This window comes from Balaenoptera borealis, assembly GCF_965194805.1.
Source record: "Balaenoptera borealis genome assembly, chromosome: 3".
Taxonomy (NCBI): domain Eukaryota; kingdom Metazoa; phylum Chordata; class Mammalia; order Artiodactyla; family Balaenopteridae; genus Balaenoptera; species Balaenoptera borealis.
In genome coordinates this window covers 42858066-42885680 of record NC_138866.1, presented here as the reverse complement: position 1 = coordinate 42885680, position 27615 = coordinate 42858066, and the positions used below count along the sequence as shown (strand labels likewise).

General features: G+C 39.9%; 1 protein-coding gene and 2 long non-coding RNA genes across 4 annotated transcripts in view; 1 reads left to right on the top strand and 2 right to left on the bottom strand.

Annotated features, from left to right (window-relative positions):
- SLC35F4 (solute carrier family 35 member F4) overlaps positions 1-27615 on the bottom strand; it is a gene marked incomplete at its 5' end in the record, with an annotated part of 267380 nt that overhangs the window by 135680 nt on the left and 104085 nt on the right. The gene's annotated exons all lie outside the window — the stretch shown is intronic.
- The window catches only part of LOC309626239, a 187194-nt gene that overhangs the window by 63341 nt on the left and 96238 nt on the right, over positions 1-27615 (bottom strand). The window lies entirely within an intron of this gene.
- LOC309626240 overlaps positions 26758-27615 on the top strand; it is a 161935-nt gene continuing 161077 nt past the window's right edge. The window contains exon 1 of the long non-coding RNA XR_014243062.1: positions 26758-27310. This is a non-coding gene — a long non-coding RNA (uncharacterized lncRNA). The remainder of the gene's footprint in view (positions 27311-27615) is intronic.

Here is a 27615-nt window from a genome sequence, read left to right as displayed (position 1 = left end):
GAGTGGCCCCCACTTGCCGCAACTAGAGAGAGCCCTCGCACAGAAACGAAGACCCAACACAGCCATAAATAAGTAAATTAAAAAAAAAAAAGTGCATGAAGATCTGAGAAATTATGAGTATGTCTTTAAAAAAAAAATAAGTGAAGACATTATTTATAATCCACTATTGGGTGATTTAAAAAATATTATAGTCTTGTCTGTGGCTAGTTGGTTGCAACTGGTTAGAGCAGTAACTCTCCACCTTTGTGGATTTTTAATACCCTGTTAGTTTTGGTTTAATTTTATATTTCCTACCACCTCCTTATTGTCAGGGATGGCATATATACTTCTTCATATGATGATCCAAGCCAGACCCAAAAAATATCCTGAATTCCTTCTTCCCCTTCATCTAATCTTTTCCCAGATTCAATCAAGTCAAGTTACCAAATTCTGTTTGTTCTCCCTCTTAAGTGTCTATCTAATCTCTCTATTCTGCTCCATCTTCAAAGTTGTTACCTCGGTTTAATCTTTAAAATCTATCATCTGGGCAATTGCCAGAGCCTCCCAACTCGTTTGTCTGCTTTTAATTACTTCCCCCATTCAAGCAATCCACAGTATATCCAGTATGACCTTCCTAAACACACAGATCTTCCATTACAACACTTTGATGGCTCTCCCTTGCCTATAAAGTTCAATGCCCTTAGCACGACGCACAAGGCTGTCTGTCTCATGGCTCTTTCCTCCCTTGCTAGCCTTATTCTTCCTTCCTCATCCACACCAGCCATGACCAATTACTTGTAGGTTCCTGAATATGCTCTATATTGGTTCATAACTTTACACCATCATACATTTTATCCTCTCTACATATGAATCTCCCCTGCCAAATTAAGTCTTTCCTCTTTTGTACCAGCACCAAACTGGGTAGATATCTCTAACTTTGCATTTATCACACTATGCAGTAATTCCGTTTCCATGGCTGCTTTCCTTTGTAGAACATAAGAAGGACAGGGAGTTTTCTTATTCATTCTACCTTTGACAATACCTAGCATGGTATCTGACCTATGGTATGTGCTCAGTGAGTGGATGGAGGAGGTGTTAAGTGGCATTTGCTTAATTTTTTAAAAGTTAAATTAATGAACATCATTCTGTTAGAAGAAAATAGGAAATTCCTTTAAATATATAAACTGTAAAATGCTGTCCAATCTTCACTGATTTGTCATAGCCCCACTTCCCCCACCCCCAGTGGGTCTGCTTTTCTCTGTTCAAAAGCCATAGACAACGTCTGGTTCCCAATCTACAAATATTTCTACAAATGATGACTAGGCACAAACGTATCACCCAGAGAGAAAAATGTTTCACATACACCAAACAGAGGGACAGTAGTCACATCTTTATATATAATACATGACATTTATGGATATAAACTTAATATTGAAGAGGAAAAAAAGCCTACTCAGAGTCAAAAAGCAACTTGACAACATTTCTTTATACCAAAATTAGATTTTTTTTAAAAGTATCATTACTCTTTGACTCATACCACATGAAGGAGTTTCCCCAGAATTGTTCAGGTCATAGATTTGATAATGCATCCACAAGGTAAGCCAGAAACAAAAAAATTTTTGCAACCAAAACACAACACAAAAGTCCCAGTCCTGAGTAATGTTTAATTTATTATTCACTCTTTTAAGATGTTAAGCCAGACCAGCTAAAATGTGTTTCCCCACTGTGTGTCTTAAAATTAAACTTCGAACTTAGGAAACCAGGGACTGTGAATCCAGTCCCTTTACAGAATGAAACCATTTTATTTGTTGACTTTGCCTACAAGTAAAAGCATACAGCCTCTGTTTAGTTTAATGAACCATGGGTATAAATTGACCTGAAGTGTTCGTTTTTCTTGCTCTTTATAACTAAGACCATCAAGAAAGAATACAAAAGATATTGCCTGCCTGTGTGCATTCACTCATTCAGCAAAGTCTACCAGCCCTTGCTAGGCCCTGGGGGTACTGAGATGAGTAACTCACAGCCCTCTCCTTCCAGAGGTTCCCAACTTGCAGGGGATATAACACCTAATCAGGTAATTGTGAAACCACGTGTGAGGTTAGTGGTAGAGACATGTACCAGTTTGGTGTAAGCCCAGAAGAGGAGCATCTAGGCCACAGGTGGCTGGGCAGAAGAGCCACATTTTTGAGACTTAAGAGACCCAGAATAGGCATGTTAGAAGTAAATTTATAGTGAGATGTAAGGGATGGGAAGATGAGGCAGTTTAAAGCTGCTAATATCAGTTCCCTCAATAGTGGCGGCTTCCAGCTCACTTATTGGGGGAAAAGAGTCAAAGATTGAGAAGGGGGACCTCTTCTAAGAGTAGTGAAAGCGTGGAAGCATTTTTGAGAGGAACAGGAGAGGAAGGTGACTAAAGATAAGAAAAGTGTGGAAGAGTGGCTCTGAGGGGTCAGTTAGGGGACTCAATCTGTAGGGAAGCCAGTCTGTGGGGTTGTAGGGGAGGAAAAGGCAAACAGGAATATATGGGTTTTTGCAAACACAGAGAGGAGAATACAAGAGGAAAGAAGGGGGCTGGCAAGGAATCAGTTCAGATGGCTAATGGTGGGTTGGCTAGGAAAGGAAGAGTACTCAGCATTGTATGATGACTTGTGTGATCATGCATCCCTGTCTGCCCAGGAAACCTCCTGGTGTGATTATTGTAGTGCCCACTTTCACAAGATTCCTGATGGACAGTAAATTATATGGTCCCTTAATGATGGTCTGGGAGAAGTAATAAGGGACTGGGTCCCCATGAAGTTAAAGGGATAAGGTATTGTGGCCAAAGAGTGGAATGAAGGAGTTATGCTTTAAGAAGGGAGGGGTCCTGATAATGAGAAGAGAAAGGGTGTGGTCCTGGGAGTGAGTGGCAGAGATGGCGCCGAGAGGACAATCTTTAGAGTCAAGATAGCCCAGGAAATATGAAGCTAATTGGTTGGATGGGTCATTCTCACGGCCACTGAGATTGGTGTCTAGCACTTAGTAGATGTTCAACAAATGACCAAGGATATAGCAGGAGTTAGAGTGGGAATGGGCACTATGGATCAGGTCACAGTGATACAGACTTTAGGGGGTTGGCCAGCAGAAGTGAAGAGAGGTTCAAGATGGCACAGCTGTGTGCCTGAGACAAAATACAGAAATGTACTTTTAAAAGAGGGAGGAAGAGTAATGATCAGATAGCAGTCTGGGGCAAGCCAGTAGTTTGTGGGATATGGGAGAAAAAGAGAACGCCACAGTGTAAGCTGCAGAAGAAGTGCTGTCCCCAGAAGAGAAGAATGGTGACCACCATTGCATGAGGTGCCCTCTGCAAAGGGCAGCACACGTCCTGTTAGATGAGAGGCCATGGGCTCTGTCTCAATGTAAGTGAATCCTACTGAGGTCAAAAAAAGTACAGAAACCAAACCCCAACCTTAATAGGAAGTCTGAGGGTACCAGGTAATTAATTTCCTTCCCTCCTCCCTTCCTTTTCCCTTCCTCCCTCCCCTCCTCCCTTCCATATCCTAGCTTATACCTTGAAGGGATGTTATAATGAAACAAAGACAATTCACTGCTTTAACCTTTCTGGGATAAGTGCTACTTAATTATGTTACTTTATGTTATTGCTTAACAATTAGTAGAAAAAGAGACTGGTGACTCTAAACAAGTCATTCCCATTTCCCACATATGTATCTTGAGCAGCAATTTTTCCAAGTCATTTGGGGAAGAACTGTAGCTTGTCCCAACATGCCTCTCCCCATTTGTGTAGAGTAGGGAGGCTGACTTCAATAAATAACTAACCATAAGTGGTTTTGGATTCCCTGAAAATATACAACATACTACATAGCCTCAGAATATTTACCCTGGGCTTCCCTGGTGGCGCAGTGGTTGAGAATCTGCCTGCCAATGCAGGGGACATGGGTTCGAGCCCTGGTCTGGGAGGATCCCACATGCCGCGGAGCGACTAGGCCCGTGAGCCACAATTACTGAGCCTGTGCGTCTGGAGCCTGTGCTCCACAACAAGAGAGGCCACGATAGTGAGAGGCCCGCGCACCGCGATGAAGAGTGGCCCCCGCTTGCCACAACTAGAGAAAGCCGGAGCACAGAAACGAAGATCCAACACAGCCATAACTAAATTAATCAATTAATTAATTTTAAAAAAATTTACCCTTTAAAACTGCAAATTAAATTATCATCACCAGATACAAAGAAGGTAAAACTCAATCTGTTTCAACTCCACTGAAAGAATTTCATCAAATTCAACATTTTTAGAATAATTTGAAAATGTCTGCGTTCCTCTGCCCTTAAATCATAGTTTGGGGTGGGGTTGAAGAGAAGACAATAGGAAAATTCTGGACCTATTGACTCAGGGGGAAAAGGGAAAGACTGTAAAAGGAGTTGGAGAAAGGGTTATCCCCAAACCCATTCTAGTGAAACAGGTCCTGCTGGATCCCCTGCGTGCCCCCCTGTCCCAGTTACTGGGAAGCGAGAGACATGTCCTTGAGCACATGGCAAAAGTCTCTTGACTAAAAATGTCCTGTCTATCCCACACCAATGGAAATATTTCCATCTTCTCCAGTGCTGGTTAGGATGGTGGTCCTCAGGCTCAGGTCTCCAGAGGTTCATCTCATTAGCTGTCTATTGTGTTTTCATGATTTTTCTTTGGGTCATCTCCAGTCTGAATATCAACCAAGATAATGGAAAGATTGTAACTGAGGTCACCAGCTAGATAAAAATATGGGAGGTGACTTTTATTTTGGTTTGTTCTCACAAGGAGCTTTTCTGTGTGAATAATCTAAGCTTAATAAAAATATCACTGTCTGAGTTAGGGGCATCTCTGAAAAATGGTAGCAATAGAAGTGTGCATTATTTCATTTCTCTCTGTTTCATTGTTTAGATCCGCATGCTTCTGCAGTGGTAGGTATCTATATTTATCTCATAAGTCTGTCAAAAAACACTGCAGCTGCAACTATGAGTTTAGCCAACAGATACAAATAAGACACCAGCACCCTTTTAAAAGGATTTTAAATTTCAGATTAAAACATCCTATTGCATGGTGAAAGATACAAAGCTTTTCAGAATGCAGCTTGTGTTGGGGCAGTGGTGACAGTTATGGGAAGAGTTGCTTAGGGAAAGTATATATTTAAATTAAAGTAGCAGTGAGAGATGACTCTTGGGACATTTTCTTTCTTAGATTTCCAGAAGCGGAGACCTTGACAAGACAGAAGAGATCACTTAATGCTACCTCTTCATTTTACTGAGGAAAGGATGACAACTCAGGGTTTTGGGTCTGTTCAAAGATCCACAGTAGAGTCCAGGTGAGAACCTGGAAATAAAAATGCCCAGGAGAAGGGTCATTTTTCTACTTTACACAGCCTCTTCTTTAATAAATGGGCACCAAGTCATGCCTCCATGCTTGGAGACAACACAGCAGGGGTTCCTATTAAACATTCCATGGCTATCATGAACACCTGCCATGTTTTGACCACCAAGCATTATTTCCTAAAGTACTCTGATTCCTTTTGCGGAATCACCTCTCTCCTACCGGAAGAGGTCTTGGTTGGAGGGTCAGTCCAGACACCTGCCCTTCCACTGTGGAAGTTAAAGCAGACTCTGGAGTTTCTTCTGCCAGAGACTTTTTCTCTCACCCTACAGCAGCCAGGAGCAGACATACAGTTGGGTCCAATGATTCTAGCAGCCAACTTAGCCAAGACCATCAGGCAGTCAGTTCCTGCTCCTGTGACTTAATACCTATCTTTCTTAAATCTGTGTTTTGAGCACTGCCTTCAATCTAGGGATTTTCCTATATCTTTGCAAGATATAGGAAACATTCCCACTTGTCGCAAAAGCAGAGAAAAGTTACAGGTCTCTTGAGATTTGGGTATAACAGCTGATGAAGTTTTGATGTCATGCTGGGATTATCTTGGGGTTAAAATCATTGAAACTAGAGCCCTAAAGGGTAGAGAAAGTCTCAATTCCAAGATAAAAATTAAGATGAGATATAAAAAAGCAATACACAAGTCTGCAGCTAAGACCAGGATTAGACTAAAATTTAAGATTTAATAGTTAAGATCAGTGAGAAATTATATCTAGATATGTACTTTTCAAATCTTCCTCTATATTTATTTAAATTCAGTGTTCAGTAGTTTCATAATATTAAATTTTCCCATTTTGAGTTTTATTTTTTGAAAAATAACAGAAGGTGGACAAAGTAGTAAAATGAGGAATAAAAATATATCTCAGGCAAAAAATCATCTCTATGCTCAGGCCTTACTATGGTCATGATGAAGCATGATTGCCTCCTTGTGGTGACATAATTTAATTGCAGGTTCCATTTGACAATAAACTCACTGAAAGACTGATCTTACAACCTAAAGGAAAATAAACAAGGGCAGTAAAGTCATGATTTATATGTTCGAAAAATTTTTTTCATATGATAGGAAAAGCTTTTTAGTTCCAAAATGCTGTGGGAGTGAAAATTTCTGGTTAGTGGTAATTAAGACAAGCTAAATGTTCAATCATAGTGCTCTATGTGCATGTTCTTCATCCTAAGATTTATAAACCAATATGTTGAGCCAACAACTCTTTGGAAACAGAAGTTGAGCCCTCCAATTGTAGTAACCAGGCAGATGGCATTACAAATAGAGTTAAAGAGCTTCTGTCAGAGTAACAGGTTTTACAAGCTGAGATGAAGAAAACCCAGACTGAGCTAAGTTGGGTTATGGGAATGCAATGGAATTCTCTTATCTTAATTGGAAGGAAAAAAATCTACCTACAAAAAAGTGTCATCCAGAATATCACACATCAGAACAAGCATGCAGGCAGATAAAAGCCAACATGAATTTCTAACACATAAAAGCCATTTTCACAGACTGCATGGAAAATTTTAAAATTTATTTCAAAATTCATATTACATTTTGAAAATAAGCCATTTGGTTTTTGTATGAAAGGTGCTGAAGTTTGTGAAGAAAAGAATATGAAGTGAGCTTTAGAACCAAAGGTGGCAGAAAGGGCATGGATTCATCTATAAATATGTAAATATGAAAAAAAAAAAAAACGGCCTCCAGATTCCTAGAACATAGATAATTTATCACCAGAAATCGCTAATATTGGGAGCTATGCTGCTTTGGCTTTGCTACTATTTAGCTTGGGCCTCAGTCCAAATGCCATGTTATAGGTTTGTGTAGCTGATGTCAGAAACCTAGCTTAGCCTACTGATCTGGAAAGTATGTACTTTGAAAATGAAAGTTTTATATTCAGAAGTTAAGACAGGAATCTGACCATGGATTTTTCAAAATATGTTTCTGCTGTAAGAAAATGTCAATATTCTTTAAAAAAAAAAACTGGTCATGACTACAAAATCAGCTTATGTACCTAAAAATAAGTAAAGAGATATTAACCAACTAATAAATTTAGAAATATCTAGGAAAAATTTTTGGGGGCAGCCCAGCAGACACAAAAGAAGCAAGACTGAGTTTAGAGGCATATGTTGGTTGAAAAAATTTTTTCAGAAGTGGTATGTGTTTAAAAACACTGGAACCCTTTTTCCATTGACGTGTAGATAAGAGTAAGGGGGAAATTTTCATATTATACTACAAATACTGAATTTTAAACATTTTTAACCTTTTAATTATGGAAAATTTCAAACATATTCAAAACTAAAGAGGGTAGTATAATGAGCTTCCGAGTACCCTTCAACCAGCTTCAGTGATTATTGGTTTATGGCCTGGGCATGATACAGCCTAGGAGGTGGACAGCAATCTCAATAAGTTCTAAGGGACAATACTTTTAATTTCATTTCCAAAAGAACTGTTTAGCTTCACTCTATTCCATGGCTACCACCTGTACTTTTAAACCTAACTAGCTATTTTTAGAATCAAAAAATAGGTTGAAAGGAACGTAGAGATTATCTAATCAATTATTTCCCCACTCAATTCAAGAACCCCTTACCAAGATCCTCATACAGTATAGGTAAAGTATTTTTAGAAACAGTAAGAGTCATTTAAAATCCAGGAATGCTGCCTTATGAAGCAGTGGGTGCCCCGTTGTCCCTGGAAAGGTTGAGATAAAGACTGGAATTCATTAAATGCTTAATTTCATGGTACAGTGGGAAGAGTGTGTGCCTGAGAAACAGACCTGAGTTTGAATCCTGATTCTTTCCAAGAAGGTAGTTTTGCCTCCTCTCTGAGTTTCAACACTTCCATCACAGACTTGCTGTTAAGATCCAGTGAGGTAACATAAATAAAATGTCTAGCACACCGGAGATACTATTTTTTTTTTTTTTTTTTTTGGCTGCGTTGGGTCTTCGTTGCTGCACAAGGGCTTTCTCTAGTTGTGGCGAGCAGGGGCTACTCTCATTGTGGTGCGCAGGCTTCTCATTGCAGTGGTCTCTCCTATTGCAGAGCACAGGCTCGTGGCACAGGGGCTTCAATAGTTGTGGCTCACAGGCTTAGGTGCTCCGTGGCATGTGGGATCCTCCTGGACCAGGGCCCGAATCCATGTCTCCTGCATTGGCAGGCGGATTCTTAACCACTGTGCCACCAGGGAAGCCCCACAGGAGATACTTAATAGACATCTCTTTCTTTCATCTCCCTTTATTCCCCAAATAAATCACATAAAATAATAGAGGAAACACACAGAGAAAGATATAAAAGTATTCTACTTAATGAAGTCACATACATATATAATTTTTCAGTCACTGTCTTATTATGGGATAACACTGAAATATTAAATTGGTAGAGTTTTTCCTATGGCTAGACTTTTCCCTAGACAATCCACATGTAAAAAGAATTGGAGAATATAGTGCTTTCATAACAGTATATTAAGCTGGAACAACACAGAGCAAATCACTCCAGATTTTTATAGCACTAAGAACTAAATCCATTTTTTTCTTGTCATATTTTTATGCTATAGAGAAAATACCAGATTTGGAAAAAGAAAAGCTTTTGATAGAAAGAATGAGAACCCCATTAAAAGGAAATGAAAAAAAAATCCTAAAGTAGATAATTTCTTAATTACCCTTTCTCTCACTAGCTTAATCCTCAGCTCCGATGGTATAATATTTCAAATTAACAACTCCCAGGTGGTTTCATTGCCTAAGAACCTTCAGTATAAAATAAGTCCTCATGTAGCCTTGTGCCTGTAACCAGTATCTCTCTGAGGAATAGCTGACTCTGTCCATTTTCCAATACTTACTCTCAAAGTGGATAATTTCTAACTGCTACATGAGGCATCATTATTATTCCATATGGAACCAATGTGGTTTTCTAAAGACTCCTTCCTAGAAATACCTGCTGTATGACAAGTACTGATATCTGTGACATAGACAATACAACATGCTGGAGCATCTGAGAATCTCTCTGGATTTGATTTCTCATTTATGATGCATAGAGCTTTGGTGACTTTGTTGCAGATGTTTTTCTTCTTGAATACTGTTCTCTACTTTCCCTCTTTTCACAAATGCCCCACCGCCATCAAAGTAAGAATTATTCTATTTTTAAAGTGCAAATATTAAAATTATTTACTGAGAGTGCTTCAGTTAGTCTATGCTGCATAGCAAACCAACCTAAAACTTGTTGACTTAAAACAGTGTTTTATTTTGTCTCATGACAAAATGCAGGTTATTGAGGCAGTTCCTCTGCTGGTTTCACCTGAGCTCACTCATGCACTGTGCTCAGTTGGAGAGCTGGTGGAGCCCGAAGGTTCCAGATGGCCTCACTGACGTCTAGCAGTTGATACTGGTTGTAGGCCAGGTTGCCTGTGTTCTCCTTCACTTAGCCTCTCACCCTCTCATATGTACCTGTTAACTATCAGCTTTATTTTATTTTAAAATATACAAATATTTTGAAGTGCAGAAGAGTTTAAGGTTGTTGGATTTTTAAAACTCCACACAAAACTGACACAACGAAGAAATTCATAGCAAATTAATCACGCCAGACTGCTAATTCCATCTACTAATTTAATACTACAGCATTCAGGATAAATGAAAGGAGTTAATATTATTAACACTTAAAAAAAACAACAACCAACAGTCATTTGTAACATGCTACTATAAGTCAAACAACCAGTTTATGGATTACTTGTACAAAGAATTTCAATAGGAAACTTAGGCCTGTAGGCTAGACTGGCTTGCCTAACATGACTGTCTCAGGGCAGTGTCCTTGTCCTAAGTGGTCTCAAGCAGAAAGTACAAGACCTCTTAAGACCTTGGAAGTTGTATAACATTATTGCCATAGCACTCTATTGCTCAAAACAAGTCAAAGGACCCACCATTATTCAAGGGGTAGGGGGGAATAGATCTCACCTCTTAATGGGAGAAATAGCAAAGTCACATGGCAGAAAAGTCGGGAGGAATGTTACACACATCTCTGAAAACAAGTAACCATAGAGGTTTCTCAACAATGGTATCAAATTAAATGTCTTGTCTTTCTCAGAACTAAGCTTCCTTCTCTAAAGCCCAAGCACAGCACAACGCCTCTAGCTGTGATCTCCTAAGAATCAGAATCTAAGCCTTTGCTTAGAATTGCAACACATCTCTCAGTGTTCTGTCCGTATTAATAATCCTTGTATCCTCAGCTGCAAGTAGGAATTTGAGGAAGAAAAAAAAAGTTTATTTTTTTTTTCACAGTAATTTTTTTCCAAATAAGAATAATGTAGAAAAAAAGAAGTTCAATCACTTAAAATACCAATAACTGCCATGCTCAGAGGGTCCATGCAGTAAAATCTTTGAGACCCACAGGTGGAGAACTTAATTGGGACAGCACGGTGACCATCAGCACACCCCCATGATGTCGTCATGAGCACAGAACAGCCTCTCCCACGATCAACACGTCCCGAGAGAAGCAAAGAGACAACTGAACAGCAAGTGTCTGTGTCACACCTGGACTGGTGCTTAGAAACCTGGAGCTCTGACGTCTCTGATTGCCACCAGTTGTGATCTGACCATGAACCTGACTCTTGTTTCTCTCTCTGCATGGCAATAACCCAATTGCCCACAGGATATGCAGAAAGCATTTTAGATGTCTCTGATAAAATAAAATGGTAAAATACCAGAGTATGATTTCCCCCAAATTTTGGCTACTGCTAATCAGTGGGACATTTTAAGAGACGGGAGTGCCCTAAGTTTTCAAATATTTCATTTGGAAAAAAAATATAATCATGAAGTAATTACAGAGCTTTAAGAGCCAAAACTTGGTTCCATAGTCATCATACTAAATTATAGTGAGAAACAATATGCAGATATTTTTCTATAAATCAATGACAAGTATCTTCCCTCTTAAAAGATTTTATGCAAGATATTTCAAGGTGTCAGATGCTTACTTGGTGTTTTTACTAGTTTGTGAATTAGATTCACATTATGCTCTAGTAAAATATACAGAAAGATGACATCTGTGAGAGAGAGAGAGGTGTGGGGGGAGAGAAACAGGGAGGGAGAGGGAGGGAAGGAGGGAGATCTCTTTCATCTATGCAATGGAAGGCACCTCTTAAGGAACAATTCCCCCTAATATCCAAAGTATCAATAATATGTGATTCTATTGACTGTCTAGCTGTCGATCGTCCAAATTGGTTATAATCAGTGATTAGGAATTTCTGGAACGCTACATCACAGCTGTAGGTCGAGTTTCTTCCAACCTACTCCCTGTTCTGCACCTGCTCAGATTCCTCAGTTTATTTTCTTCCTTCTTTTCTGGGGTTAACTGATGATAGATATTTTATTACTTTGAAAGGATCTAAGCTCTGCCATCATCTCCTGACTCTAGACTGTGAATTACAACACCATAGCCATATGGCACTTACAATGTCCAGAACTGTGAACAGATAACTGGAAAGGAGTGAATAGCAAGGATGCAGCAATGGCCAAGTGACCCAGTTAGCTGTCAGAGGTTAAATGCGTGAGCTGTGGATAGCAGTACTTGCCAAAGACTCCTGGTTTTGGACTACTCGAGTTCAGACCTCAGATTCTGATATATTATCCTCCCGTTAAACTCTCTGCTAGTATCATAATGCACATTTTATCACTGTAAGCCATGCTACATTGGGCTTTCTCAAAGAGTGATGAAATGCTATCAACTTCAGCAGAATGTAGTGGAACAAAATCACAGATGAGCAGAAGATTGGCACTCACTGCCTCTAAAGACAGAGCAGTTGAATTCATCTTTTCCAAATGCAGATAATTGGATCTACAACTCCAAAGTAAATAGAGATAAGTCTTATTAGATTACAATATCCATAAGTGGGGAAGGCTCAGCAAGTACTCAAGATGGCTGGTGAAAAGAAATTCTATTAGGGCAAAGATTTAAACATGCTGAAACTTTGAACAAGGAAAAAAATATATAACTAATCTGCACATAAAAAATTCTGAGAGGTTTCCTAATTATGTCTGCAAATGAAAGTTCAGTAATCTATGACATTAATTTCCTACTCCAGTAATGCTGGTACATCCCTACCTTGGAGAACAGTAAGATCTACTTGATTCCTAAAGGGTAGGTACCATCTCACCACGTTCATTCATTGATTTCAGAGATTTTTGTTGACCTCCTTCCTATTTATATGGCCCACATCCATCTCAACATCACAGGAAGTATAAATCTGGACACAAAGCAACATGGCCAGGAAGTGGCCAATACTTGGACCATTAAGACTGCCTTTCTTCCAGGCAAGTCTACCTGGCTCCCAGTCTCTGTCTACTCTTGGGGACTTCCTGGACCCTGACTACCTGGACCTCGGAGGCCTCCATCTTCTGCTTCCTCTATTGATCTTTCTCTGTTGCGTGTGGCTTCCTGTCAGCACCAGGGCTTGACTCTGCCTGCCCAGCTGGATCCTGCCACATACTGTTATGGCGTCCTCATGGCTTCCCATGTTCTGATATAGATTATTCCATGCAAAGATGTTTAAGGAAAAAAAGTGAACAGGCAGATTTAATTAGACTGCTTTTCAGCCAAATTAACTTTCATTTATTGCTCATAATCACTGGACATCTGCCTCATTCCACTAGGTTTACCATTCCAAGTTCATTAACAGGCTTTGTTTCATAAATGTTTGAATTTTCACACATATAAAGCTGCTGTCAATGATAGAATTCACGAGAATTCTTGGAGCTGTGTTCTGGATAGCTTTCCTTCAGATTGGACACAAAGAAATGACTTTCACTCTCACTTTGCAACCTACAAAAGTAATACAATCAAAGTTTCTTTTGTAATCAGTTCACTCATGGTGGCCAGGCTCTGTGAGTGTGACGGTGTAGCTCTTCTTATACAGATGTCCTGGGAATATTTACGGCTTATACACCCTGCCGGGAGGTGGGGCTTCTGAGAATAGGACTGGGGAACAGACTCACGGGACAGAGTTCTCCAGGTGTTAATGTGATCACTTAGACTTCTAGGTGTTGTAAGGTCTCAATGAGACACCCCACCACTGTCTACCGGAGGGTTCTGCCTTTGAGAAGTTCCATCCCATCGCTCTTAGGGACCCAGGGAACAGAAGGATCTCCAGCACATCAAGGTCTAACAGTTTGCTAATGACATTTCTCTCTCCCTTTCTTTGACTATGGGAAGTTCTCTTCGTGTGTTAAGAGTGAAACAAGGCAGCATTGCTTTGGGAATTATTGTCTAAATCACACAATTCCTGGGTCTAATTGGGAAGTACATGGTTTTCATAAGGAACTTTGGGCTCTGCACCCTGGAACAGGTAGTATTAAATGCCATTAGAAGAAAAAAGCCAGACTCCAAAGATCCTCTCTTCCTGGATCAAACTGCCTTGTGTGGGTTTTACTGCAGACTGGGCCCAACAGGGATAGTTTGAGGAGTGAGATTCAGTAGACAACAGTGTGTGGTCTCAGGCCAGGCCTGGGCTTGAAGCGGGTCTACACCATTTATTGCATTCCTCAACCTAAGTTTCTTCATCTGTAAATCAGAGGTAATAATTCCTACCTGATAGGTTCAGTGTGACAAGAAAAAATAATCCATGCGGGCACCTAGCACAGAGCAGACTCTCAGCAAACAGTAGCTATCATTATTTTTCATTTAAAATGTGAGACAATGAAAACCTGACTTCTGTGAGACTGCCCACCTATTTGGGATAATTTATAAAAAGCCACAGAACTCTATTTTGAAGAGAAAAACTATGATTACTAATCGCATACTGCATTTTCCAAGTACTTACTGACATAATTTGGGCCATTTGTTTCAAGACTGTGGTAAGTTACTTAATTGTTGTTTTTCTATTTTTCCAATAGCATGCATATTTTGTCTCCAAATATGCCGAAACCCTTTAAGCTGCCTAAGCTCTGTCCACTGGAAGTCCACAAGGAATGCTTGCAGGAAGAATGATAAGGTTTAGTGATTCTAGTGTTTTGTTCATTTGTTTTGTGGGGTGTTGTGTGTGTGTATTGTTGGGGGGTGGGGTAGTTTGGTTGTTTTGTCTTCCAAAGCTTTGTGTCATTCAAAAATGACTCAAGGGATAGATATTATGCAAGTACCATTTATTATCCAGAAATGCAAGGATAGAGAAAAATGTGCTTTAAAAATATGGGGTGGGGGGAGGGGTAGTTAGGCAGTTTGGGATTGACATGTACACACTGCTATATTTAAAATGGATAACCAACAAGGACCTACTGTATAGCACGGGGAACTCTGCTCAATATTCTATAACAGGGCTTCCCTGGTGGCGCAGTGGTTGAGAATCTGCCTGCCAATGCAGGGGACACGGGTTCGAGCCCTGGTCTGGGAAGATCCCACATGCCGCGGAGCAACTGGGCCCGTGAGCCACAATTACTGAGCCTGTGCGACTGGAGCCTGTGCTCCGCAACAAGAGAGGCCGCGATAGTGAGAGGCCCGCGCACCGTGATGAAGAGTGGCCCCCGCTTGCCACAACTAGAGAAAGCCCTCGCACAGAAACGAAGACCCAACACAGCCAAAAATAAATAAATAAATAAATAACAATTAAAAAAAAAATTCTATAACAACATAATTGGGAAAAGAATTTGAAAAAGAAGAGATACATGTATATGTATAACTGAATCACTTTGTTGTATACCTGAAACTAACACAACATTGTTAATCAACTATACTCCAATACCAAAAAAAAGTTTAAAAGAATACAGGGGGGTTATTACGAAGGGGTGAAGGTACAGTATAGAGTGTAGGGGAATGTCTGAGTTCAAGCTCATTTCTAAGGGCTCTGCAGCAGCTCAGTATGGGCCAGTTGGACCTCCCACTTGCCATCTCTTGCCGCCCACAGGGACAGGAACCTGGAAGAAATCCTAAGCAGGGAAGCTTTTGAGATAATCCACTTTATTAAATAACTGAAATTTTTTTTTTAAAAGATATTATCCATTCTATTAGGATATTCAGAGTCTTGGGGACTAAAACAAAAGGGAAATAAGCATGTGAGCAATAATGCCCCCTAAAGTATTTGTCTGCTGTTCTGAAAGTCATCTCAGAACAAAGGCCTGCCATTATGATACACTCAAATAAACCGACTTCAGTCGTAAAGCCAAGAATTTTAGAGGATAAATGCTTACCGCACTGGGCAGTGTTGGACACCATACCATCAGGGACCTGCTAAAAAGACTCATTCTTCCTCAGTCAGAAATTCTGGGGTGTTTCATGCCCTTGGATAAAAATGTGAAGTCCCTACTGGTTTAGCTCACATTTCTAATACGTACGCAAAAAGACTGCACTTCGTCTTACATACATCACTAAAGCTGCTTCTAATTTTGACTACCTTTTTTCTTTAACATTTACATATGAAATATATCAAACAGAATACAAAAGTAAAGACAATGGTGTAATGAATCCTCAGGTACCCATCACCCAGCTTCAACAATTAGCAACGCATGGCTCCATCTATACCCCTAGGGACTTCCCCTGTTCCTGGATTATTTTGAAGCAATTCCCACTTCATCGTATCACTTCATTCATAAATATTTCAGCATATATCTTGAAAAGATTAGAATTCTATTCTTATACCTAACCACAATACTAAGCCATGCAAAAACATTTACCTCGTTAAGTATCCAACTGTGACTACCTTTTGCATAATTGTAAGAAGTTAATTATACACAAGTCAAAGCATCCACATGAAAATGACAGCTGCCATAGGTAGAGACCCAAAATCTTCAAACATTCTTGTCTAGAATTAAATTATTGACAGCAAAGAGTGTCTGGCATAAGCTTCAAAAACAAAAGTCTATTTCGGTGAAGAAAGTGATCCACTTTTAGGAGCATTTGCTTTCCCTAGTGAACTTAAACAGTACATTTAATCTATCCACTTAAAGTGATGGAATGCCTGCACATGGAAAATTGAAAGCATGTTATTTTTAGGCTCAAGTTGTAGAACTCTATATCTGACCAAACAATCATCAAAGAACTCAAATGAAGCCAGCTTGACCAAGCCAGCAGTTGGCTAATTTGCTGGTTTATTAAAGAAAACTTGTGTTTTTCACTGGTAGGTTAGAAAAATCAGGAATATAAACTATTGAAGCCCAAAATACTAAATACATCTGAATGCTGAGGTAGCTTTTCTAGTACTTTAACCATCTTGAGCGTGTGTGTGTGTGTGTGTGTGTGTGTGTGTGTGTGTGTATTAGCTCTGTGCAATTTTATCCTATGTGTAGATTTATGTGACCACCATAGGAGACAAGATACAGGACAGTTTCATTACAAGGATCCCTCATGCTAGCCTTTTATAGATACACTGATTTTTTTTTAAGGGCATGATTCATGAACCACCTGCATCAAAATCATCTGGGGTGGGAGCCAGGTGTTGCTTATAAATTCTGGGGCCTCACTCAAGAATAGCTGAGTCAGAGATGCTGCAGCCTGGGTCTGAGAATTTGCATTTTAACAAGCTGCCCAAGGAATTTTTATTAATACTAACTTTTGAGAACCTCTGTCATGTTTCAGTATTCTGGCTATAGTACATATTTTACTCAAATCTAGGCCTGAAGAGATCCAGAATTTTAAATGAAGGTGTAATCAGAACTGTTGCATCTAAATATAAAGAATCTAGTCCAAGCTCAAGTGGGCCTGCTATTTTGGATTTTGAGGAAAAATGCAATGTGTATAGTTTACATGGTTGCTTCTAGAGTCAACTAAAACTGCAAAGTTTAGATTGTAAATTCCCAAATATGCAATATAAAGAAACCTTCTTTGCTAGTTCCCACCTGGGCACTGTGCCAGGTACTTTATCAACACAAGGTATTTAATCCTCACCATAATTCCATGCTGGAGATCTCAAGGTCCACATTTTACAGATGAAGAAATAAGAGGCTCAGAGAAATAACCTGTCCAACAGACACACAGCTGGTAGGCAGCTGTGCTGGGATTAAAATACAGGTACGTCTGACACCACCATTCAAACTCTTTCCACAATACCAAGAGAATTTAGATATAAAACAGAGGGCAGTTGGGTTAGATTGATACGAACACTCTCTAAACTTCGTATTTTGTGATTGAAGTCTTATCTTCATTAAACTTTGCTACTGTTGTTATCATTTTTGTTTGAAAGTAAAATTACAATAAGATAGGGCAGCACCACTCAAAGTATCTGTTATCAAAGTAAGTGCAGAAATGGAGAGTAAACAATTAGAAAGGGTCATAGCCATTCGACATTGCTGTGACATCCAAGGAGTGATCGACTGATTTACCCCTTTAAGACAATATAGGCCAGTTCAGAACACAAACTCGTATGATGAATCCTGTGTGGCTCAAGTCACAGGCTGGTCATGTGTGGCAGGACCATGTACTGGTTTGCGATGGATTATGAAAAAAAGAACTGGTCCTTCCCTACAGGTAGTTTGAAGAGCACCGGGTTTTGCAATTGACAAATTTAAAGGTTGATAGATGCACTTTACTTCCCATTTGGACATTGTGCAGGGGGGACATAGATGGTCAGGCAGCCTCTCCAAAGCTGCCCAGGTCTTACAGAGCCCAAAACTCTCTCCCTTGGTGACACACCAAGCCTTCCCCAGACCACCATAGCCATAACACCAATGACAGTCCATGACACATTCCCTCACAAAATGTCCATGCTCAGCATGTTTACCTGTAGAATTTAGGAGGGGAGGAATCAGAGCTCAAAACTCACTCCCAGGTCTCTCATACACGACTTGCAGTGGCATCTGTATTGGAGTGCTCATGTTAATTTCTAGGCAGTTTCTTTTGTTGTTATTACTGATCCCTCCTTCGGCTTACTTTATTTTCAGTTCAGAAGCCCTTGATTTGGAATCTGACGTCCCTTGTCTCACCTGCTTGGCTTTCTTCTATCTCCTCTTACCTAATATACACGATTTAGAAGATCGGCATCCTCATAACAGCAGCTACAATGTACTAAAAACTTATGTGTCACACATGGCACAAGGGACTTTTTATAAATTATTTCATTTCATTCATAAAACTTACATAAGATACATATAATTATCCCCATTTTTCATAAGAAGGAACCGAAGCTTAAGAAGGTTAAGGTATTTTTTTCTGGGTAACATGGCTAATAAGAGGCAGGCAAAGATCTGATTTCAAGCTCTATGTTCTTAACCACTCTAGATAAATAAATATCCAACATATTAACATCTACATGTAGTTAGCAGTAAATATCTCCACTTTACAGATAAGAAAACTGAGGTACAGAGAGGCTCAGATACCTGGTACTAAGACAAGTAATTTCTCATGACAGAGTGATGACTTTCTTAAGGCTCATTTAAAGACTTCTTTTCCTTTTGTTACTACTGCCCTCAAATGTCCCACTCTGCTGTTTTGAAGTCATTACCTGTACTGTGTAAATAGAGATTTACTTGAGCTGAATATCTCAGAAAAAGCAACAGCAAAAAAAAAAAAAATCATTTCGCTTAATGCCTACAGCTTCTGGATTGTATTTTTATTTTGGTTAATATTTAATTTAGGCTCCTTGCAGGTGAAGGTAAAATGAGGTTGTATACAAAGAGAGAAAACTGAACGACATTACAAGGAAAAGGTTAAAAATAGAAGGATGTTAGTTCTCAAAAATGATAGTGTATATATAAAAATTCTATGCTCACAGTGAAAATCTCATATTAACATTTGGCCTTCATCAAATTTTTAATAAGTCAACATGGAACACTGAATCCAAATCCTGAGATTCTAAAAATAAGCCCTTAAAATCATGTCCTCTGTGTGTGGGTTGATATGTGTGTATTTTTTTTTTTTCCTCACAACCAGACAATCCGATACTTTTCCCAGATACTTTGGTAGGGAAGCAAGGTTGCTAATTAGACCCTCTTACTCCAGCCTCCCAGAAGACTTCATCTCTCTCCTGCCATTGCTTCCACCTTTCTGATAAAGCCAAGGTACACAATGCAATCCCTAGAAGGCCAGCTCTAGAAAGAGAGATGAAGTTTGTTTGTGGGGGTGAGGAGTGGTGGTGTTGAGGGATTCTAAGAAATTTTCTTACATTTTAATGGTTTCATCTTGTTGATCTGATTCCTAACCCTTTTTCACGACAGTTTGCTGACTTACGAGTTTACCTAAAAATGGAACTTGCTCTTCCGAAAGAGGAGTCCCCAACCTTACTAAGCCCCCTCCCTCCACCACTCCAGATCCAGTTCTTTGGAGGAAGGTACAGGTGGGCCAGCCCCGGCCAGGTGGACACTCGGCATTAAGATGGAAAGTCCTATGTCCTGTAGGGAGTCCAGTATGACATTTACCTATTGGGATCTGAAGCAGCCATTTCCTATTTTGTTTAAGAAACATCGATAACTCAGGAAAACACCTGTGATCCTGCTGTGGTTCCAGCAGAAGCAGGAGAGCAGGGGTGTATGACCTTGGGAAGCAGGTAAAAGCCCCATGGCAAGGGGTGGTTGTATAACCAGGGGCTGTCTCTATCTGACCACTGCACATTGCCATGGACACTGTCTCCACTCCTCCTTTCAGACTTCGGGACCCCCTCCAGGGGCTTTGCTTTAGCATTGAGGCAGCAGGGGAGCCAAAAAAGATTTTGTTTACAGGACAGAGCCACCTGTTCATGGTGGGGCTCTGTCTGTGATCTCTTTATGACTGGGAATATTTCTGATAAATACTGGCAGCCTCTGATGAAGAGGTGGTCTCTGAAAGGTGGTGTGTACAAGCTTCTTGGGACCATGTTCAGTGGCACCCAGGCCCCCGCTATCACTGAGGACTCCCCTTACAGGAACAGCCATCCTCCTTTGGCTGCCTCGGTGGTACAGACCCCTTTCTCCTGGTTGGGTCTCCCCAACATTTGGCCCAGCAGCACCTGGACAGCGCCATGATTCTTGACTCTACCAACTTCCATGAGCCTTTACAGGGAACCATGTAGAGGTATTCTACATCCTCTGAGGCCTGAAGAGATGGGTATGGGTAAGGTTTTCCCTCTTCTTTTTCCCAGATACCTTATGCCATGTTTTTTTCAAATCCCATTGGCATGGGCTTCTCCACTGGGCCTTCAGAAATCTCTAGGCCACATGCAGGTACCCAGTGCTCTGTTCCCCACAGGCCCTCAAACTTCAGAAAAACCATCTCAACTTCCTCCCAAATAATTCTCTCACAACACACTGAGGGCAGCTCATGGCAACTCTGTGGATTGAGAGTGTGTACAATGAAGATTTCGCTTCTCTCGCAGTTTTAGTGAAATTACCAGGACAAGAGGAAAAGTCTCTCTAAATATTCTTTATGTAGAGATAAAACCCTTTGCAATTATTAGACCATGCATTTTAATTGTCCCTTAGATCTTGGCCCCCTGCACCTTCTTCCCGTGTGGTTTATCACCCAAGGGAAGAAGAGACCTCACACTTAGGACTTCTCTAACAAGACTCTGGGCTTTGCTGAGGAATAAGGTTGACTAAAAGCCTCCATATCCCATTCAGGGCCAGCTTCTCAGGCATATGACCCGTGGAGTCGCACAGAGCCCAATGCTTTTTGGCTCAGTGTTCTGCTGTTGCTGTCCTGAAATTCTAATACTTTTTGGAGAAGAGGCCTGCATTTCCGTCTTGCACGGGGCCAGGTGAATTATGAAGCCATCTGCTGGCATTACACAGGCCTCACACAGGCCTCAGGGCCTCCAGGTAAAATGAAGATAAGAAGCAGTGGAAGAAACAGGAAAGAAAAGTCAACATGTTCTGGGCAGGAGAGTCAGGGAAGAAAGCAGGAGGTGGGGAGGCAGGGAAGCAAAGGTCACAGGGTGTCTTGATTCCTCCTCAACTCCCTCCCTTTGGACAGAAGCCCAGAGAGGGGAGGAGTGTTAAGCAGTGGTTTTGTGGGGGGGGGGAACCAGAGGGAAGAGGGGCCTCAGCTCCCAGGGCTGATCAGAAGTCTGGGGAGGGACTCAGCCTGGCCCTTGCCACAGGGGCCTGGCCTAGCAAGGTAAACTTGGTGCTGTGTGATCAGGCCAGGGGCCCCAACATCTAGCTCTCCTGGCCAGTCTGGCTCCCGTGCCCTGTGGATTGGAAGCAGATGTTCCCTTGGCCCCCAAGGGCAGACTTAAAGGCCTCCAGAGGATCCTAATTCAGCAACCCTCCAACCCACTCTGGGCCTGCCACAAGGCTACGCTGTCAGGGTTCCAGGCAGTGGCTGAGACCCTCCCACAGCTCTGACTGAGGGGCCCCTGCCACCAAAATCTAAATGACAGTGCAGAGTGGATCTGAGGACCCCAACACTCTGTCACAACAAGGTCTTATGAGCGCCCCCCGCTCCACCAACCTAGAGACTATGTCAGAGAGATGGGGCGGAAATAGGAGAGGAAGCCTGATCTAAAGGGCCTATTTTATTTATTTTTGTTTTGTTTTTGTCCTTCAAAAAATGAGATCACATTTATTATATAGTTTTCTATATGTTTTTCTCACCCAGGGATACTTCATGTACATATCTCTAAGACAATGATTTAGCTCTAATTCATTATTACGACAACAGCATCTCATACTGTCATTATACCGTAATTTATTTCAACCATTCTCCTAACAATGGACATTCAACTTAGTTTTTTCGTTTTTTCCCCTAAAGGGCCTATTTTAAATGATAGTCCAATCAGTTTAATGTGAGGTTGACAACTTCTTTCTCACTCCCTTGCAAGTGGAGTTTCTAAGGAAGACCAGATTAATTATAAACAAAAATAATGGAATTGTATTTCCTCTGCACATGTAAGCTCATAACCCTATATTTTATGTTGTCCCAGGTACTTTATTAAAAATTTAAATATCCATTTAAAAGAACACAAAGATGACATGTGTAAATAAAATCCACACATATAATCACCAAGGTTCAGTTTATCTAGCAATTCCAAATTTCTCCTTATCAAACCTTATACTTCACATTTTTTCATCGGTTTTATGTAAATTACTTTCACATGCATTGTATTATTTGCCCTTACAACCCTGCCAGGCAAGTAGGAAATATACCATTGTCCACATTTTGCAGGTGACCTGGGGAAGCTAACTGACCTGTCCAAGATCATAGGGCCATGAGAGACAGTACTAGGCCCAGAAGCCAGGCCAGACTCCATGTGCAGTGCTCTTTCTACCATGCCATTCATGCCTGGTCAATGCTGTATAACCAGACTCCTAAAATGTGATAAATGTAGTGGATGCTTTCCTCCTTCTCTCTGCTAATCCACTTCCCTTCAAGGTGGGAACATTTCTGGGCAGCTGCTCTGTTTTCTATTTCATTTCATTGTTTTCTGCTCTTTTATAGGGTTGGCCAAAAAGTTCATTCGATGTTTTTTACCATGGGGTGGCTCTAGTAGAGTTTAGTTGTCTTAAACTTCATTCAAAACAATTTTGTCAGATTGTATTGTGACAGCTGTCTTATCAACATGCATTTAAAAAAACTTATCAAAACTGGTGAATTTTTGTGCAGCCATTTTAATACCGAAGATGGAAGAAAAAAAGCAACATTTTTGGCATATTATGCTCTATTATTTCAAGAAAGGTAAAAACACAGCTGAAATGCACAAAAAGATTTGTGCAGTGTATGGTAAAGGTGCTGTGACTGATCGAATGTGTCAAAAGTGGTTTGCCAAGTTTCGTGCTGGAGATTTCTCGCTGGACAATGCTCCACCATTGGGTAGACAAGTTGAAGTTGATAGCCATCAAATTAAGACATTGAGAACAATCAACATCATACCAAACACACTCAAAATATCCAAATCAAACATTGAAAATCATTTGCACCAGCTTGGTTGTGTTCATCACTTTGATGTTTAGGCTTCACATAAGCGAAAAAAACCTTCTTGACCGTATTCCTGCACGTGATTCTCTACTTAAATGTAACGAAAATGTTCCATTTTTAAAACAAATTGTGATGGGTGATGAAAAGTGGATACTGTACATTAATGTGGAATGGAAGAGATCGGGGGGCAAGCGAAATGAACCACACCAAAGGCTGGTCTTCAACCAAAGAAGGTGATATTGTGTATATGGTGGGATTGGAAGGGAGTCCTCTATTATGAGCTTCTTCCAGAAAACCAAACAATTAATTCCAACTAGTACTGCTCCCAAGTAGGCCAACTGAAAGCAGCACTCGACAAAAAGCATCCAGAAGTAGTCAACAGAAAATGCATAATCTTCCATCAGATTACCGCAAGACCGCATGTTTCTTTGATGACCAGGCAAAAAGTGTTACAGCTTGGCTGGGAAGTTCTGATTCATCTGCCATATTCACCAGACATTGCACCTTCAGATTTTCATTTACTTTGGTCCTTACAAAATTCTCTTAATGGAAAAAATTTCAATTCCCTAGAAGACTCTAAAAGGCACCTGGAACAGTTCTTTGCACAAAAAGATAAAAAGTTTTGGGAAGATGGACTTATGAAGTTGCCTGAAAAATAGCAGAAGGTAGTGGAACGAAATGGTGAATATGTTGTTCAATAAAGTTCCTGGTGAAAATGAAAAATGTGTCTTTTATTTTTACTTAAAAACCGAAGGAAACTTTTGGCCAACTCAATATATTTTCCTTTCTTCTGCCTGCTTTGATTTCATTTTCTCCTTTTTGCTAATTCTTAAGATGGAAATTGAGGTCTTTGAAACTTTTCCTCTTTTATACTATAAACATTTTAGTACTATATATTTTCCTCCAAGTACTGCTCTAGCAGCAGCCCACACATTTTGATATGAGGTATTTTATTTCATTTTCATTTCATTCAATTAAAATTTCTAAGAATAAATCTTTGACCCATTTTTATTTTTACAAGTGTGTTATTTAGTTTCCAAATATTTGAGGGTTTTCCAGACCTGTTAATGATGTCCAACTTAATTCTAATGAGAACAGAAAACATACTATGCATGACTTAAATCTTTTTAAGACTTGTTTTTATAGCCAGAATATGGTCTATTTTGGTAAATATTCTGTGTATCCTGCTGTTCGGGGATACTATGTTTTATAAATATCAATTAGGTCATAACTGATCATAACCCTATTAGGTTAATAGTGTTGTTCAGATTTTCTTAGGTCCTTACTAATTTTTATCTACTTACTCTATCAATTATTTAGAGAGTAAATACTGAAATATTAAATTTTTCTCTACTTGTTCTATCAATTATTTAGAAATGGATACTGAAATATTTGACTATAATTGCAAATTTTTTATTTCTCTTTGCAATTCTATCCGTTTTTGCTTCATGTATCTTGAAGTTGTGATGTTAGGTGCATAAATATATAGAATTGTTGTCTCTTCTTGTCTAATTCACCCCATTATCATTACCAAATGACCTTCTTTATCCCTGGTATTATTCTTTGCTCTGAAATCTTTGTTTCATATTAATACAGCCAGCCACTTGAGTTTTCTTTTTATTTTCAATTCTACCATTCTACTCTGTTTCTATGAGTTTGACTTTTAACATTTACATGATATATGGTTTTCCATACTTTTACTTTTGACCTATTTGTATCCATATATTTAAAGCAGCATACTTTTAATCACTGTAGCTTTGTCATATATTTTGAAATCAGGAAGTTATTCCTCAAGTTTTATTCTTCTTTCTCAAGAGTGCTTTGGCTCTTGGGGGTCTCTTGTGGTTCCAGATGAATTTTATAATTGTTTTTCTATTTATATTGGGTGAGGGATATGTTATTTTTGTATTCTTACAAATATACTTGAGCTTTTCTCTGGGACATAGTTCAGGTACTTGGAAACAATTTGATTTATTTTTTTCTTTTTTTTAGTCTTGCTTTTAAGATCTATTAGGCAGGACCAGAACAGTATTTAGTCTGGGGTTAATTATTTCCTACTATTGAGACAATACCCTACTGAGTACTCTCTCACTGCCCCAATAATTAGGAAGCTGTCCTATCTGGCTAGTGTGAATAGACACTATTCCCAATCCTATGGAAGCCTCAGAGACTTGCAGTCCTTTTGGAATATTATTTCCCTGGCCCTGAGTAGTTTCCTCACTTGGATGTAATTTGTTGAAAACTCAAAGGGAATCCTTGGCAGATCTCTTAAGTTCTCTCTATTATAGGTCTCTGCTATCTGGCACTCTGCCCTTTGATGTCTAGCCAAATTGTTTTCTCCCAATTCTCTAGATTCTTAATTCCATCTCCTCAACTCAGGAAATCTGTTAGATTCTGTGTGGGTTCCCTCTTTTTGCACTGCAGATAAGAAATTCTCTCCAGGCAATAAGCCGGGGTGATTGTGGGACTTGACTCATTTGTTTTCTATCTTTGAGGGATCACTGTCCTTCATGACCTGAAATCCAGTATCTTGAAAACAGTGGTTGCACATATTTTATCCAATTTTTAACCATTTCAGGCAGAAGGATAAATCTGGTCCTCATTACTGCATACTGGCCAGAAGGAGACATTCTTCCATTCTTAACGTATACATATGTGTGAGTTCTCTTGACAGGAGAAACTCTATTTACTTTGTAGAATATCCTAATGTGATTTCATTAACCCTACAAAGGTGTAAAATGACTCAAAGATAATTAAAGACGGATGATGGCTATAACCAGGAAAACTTTAAAAGGTCATTATAAAAGTCTGGATAATGAAGACTTTGTTTAGAAAGCTGACTTTCAGGAAGAGTAAATTATTACTTCTTTATTATTAAATGATTAATAACTTCTAATGTACACTGATTTGTGAAACATTAAAGCTCTCCATTGTACATTAAGGTATCTATTTTGTACAGACTTTTATACATTCATCAACACATAACTAATTCTCACACACAGAGTGTGACTCGTGGAGTCAAGAAGGCAGATTTTTAAAAAATAGAAAACACCTACCATCAGCCGATACTTTTAACCAGAGACTAAGGTAATTTTCCCTTAAATAAAGCACAAAAATGAATCTAAGATAAGCATAAAATGTTTTGCGAAGAGAGGACAACTGCACTAATGTTGGTTAACCCTGGTGAGCGTGACTGTCTACAAATACTTCAGTGCTCTGGATTGTAAGCAACAGAAACCATTTCCTGCTACTTAAGAAGAAATGAAACTCATTTACAAGCAGTTCATGCAGCTCAATAACAAAAAGACAAACAGGGCTTCCCTGGTGGCGCAGTGGTTGAGAGTCTGCCTGCCAATGCAGGGGACACGGGTTCGAGCCCTGGTCTGGGAGGATCCCACATGCCGCGGAGCAACTGGGCCCGTGAGCCACAATTACTGAGCCTGCGCATTTGGAGCCTGTGCTCCACAACAGGAGAGGCCACGATGGTGAGAGGCCCGCGCACCGCGATGAGGAGTGGCCCCCGCTTGCCACAACTGGAGAGAGCCCTCCCACAGAAACGAAGACCCAACACAGCCAAAAATAAATAAATAAATAAAATTAAAAAAAAAAAAAAAGAGAAACAACCCAATCCAAAAATGGGCAGAAGACCTAAATAGACATTTCTCCAAAGAAGATATACAGATTGCCAACAGACACATGAAAGAATGCTCAACATCATTAATCATTAGAGAAACACAAATCAAAACTACAATGAGATATCATCTCACACCAGTCAGAATGGCCATCATCAAAAAATCTACAAACCATAAATGCTGGAGAGGGTGTGGAGAAAAGGGAACACTCTTGCACTGTTGGTGGGAATGTAAATTGATACAGCCACTATGGAGAACAGTATGGAGGTTCCTTTAAAAACTACAGATAGAACTACCATAAGACCCAGCAATCCCACTACTGGGCATATACCCTGAGCAAACCATAATTCAAAAAGAGTCATGTACCACAATGTTCATTGCAGCTCTATTTACAATAGCCAGGACATGGAAGCAACCTAAGTGTCCATCAACAGATGAATGGATAAAGAAGATGTGGCACATATATACAATGGAATATTACTCAGCCATAAAAATAAACGAAATTGAGTTATTTGTAGTGAGGTGGATGGAGTTAGAGTCTGTCATACAGAGTGAAGTAAGTCAGAAAGAGAAAAACAAATACAGTATGCTAACACATATATATGGAATCTAAGAAAAAAAAACAAAAAAGGTCATGAAGAACCTAGGGGTAAGATGGGAATAAAGACACAGACCTACTAGAGAATGGACTTGAGGATATGGGGAGGGGGAAGGGTAAGCTGTGACAAAGTGAGAGAGTGGCATGGACATATATACACTACCAAACGTAAAATAGATAGCTAGTGGGAAGCAGCCGCATAGCACAGGAAGATCAGCTCGGTGGTTTGTGACCACCTAGAGGG